The sequence below is a fragment of the Penaeus monodon genome, chromosome 29 (assembly GCF_015228065.2).
Source record: "Penaeus monodon isolate SGIC_2016 chromosome 29, NSTDA_Pmon_1, whole genome shotgun sequence".
Classification (NCBI taxonomy): Eukaryota; Metazoa; Arthropoda; class Malacostraca; order Decapoda; family Penaeidae; genus Penaeus; species Penaeus monodon.
In genome coordinates, this window is record NC_051414.1 from 10,636,330 (window position 1) to 10,636,557 (window position 228).

General features: G+C 25.4%; 1 protein-coding gene across 1 annotated transcript in view; it reads right to left on the minus strand.

The window, feature by feature from the left end:
* The window catches only part of LOC119591730 (hematopoietic prostaglandin D synthase-like), a 34,851-nt gene that overhangs the window by 2,433 nt on the left and 32,190 nt on the right, over positions 1 to 228 (minus strand). The window lies entirely within an intron of this gene.

Here is a 228-nt window from a genome sequence, read left to right on the forward strand (position 1 = left end):
TATACAAAATCTGTCCAAATATAGATGGCATACTTTTCTGAAACTGAATGCAAATTGAGAAACATTTCCCCTATATCAAATTAAATAATTATTTTTTACATTCTGGATACCATTATGAAACTAGATATATTATTTATATTAGGTAGGCTTCATAACCATTGATTCATCTTTATTAATATATTTGTGTATATGTTAATTTCTGTGTCAGAAAAGTTCATCATCTCTTAG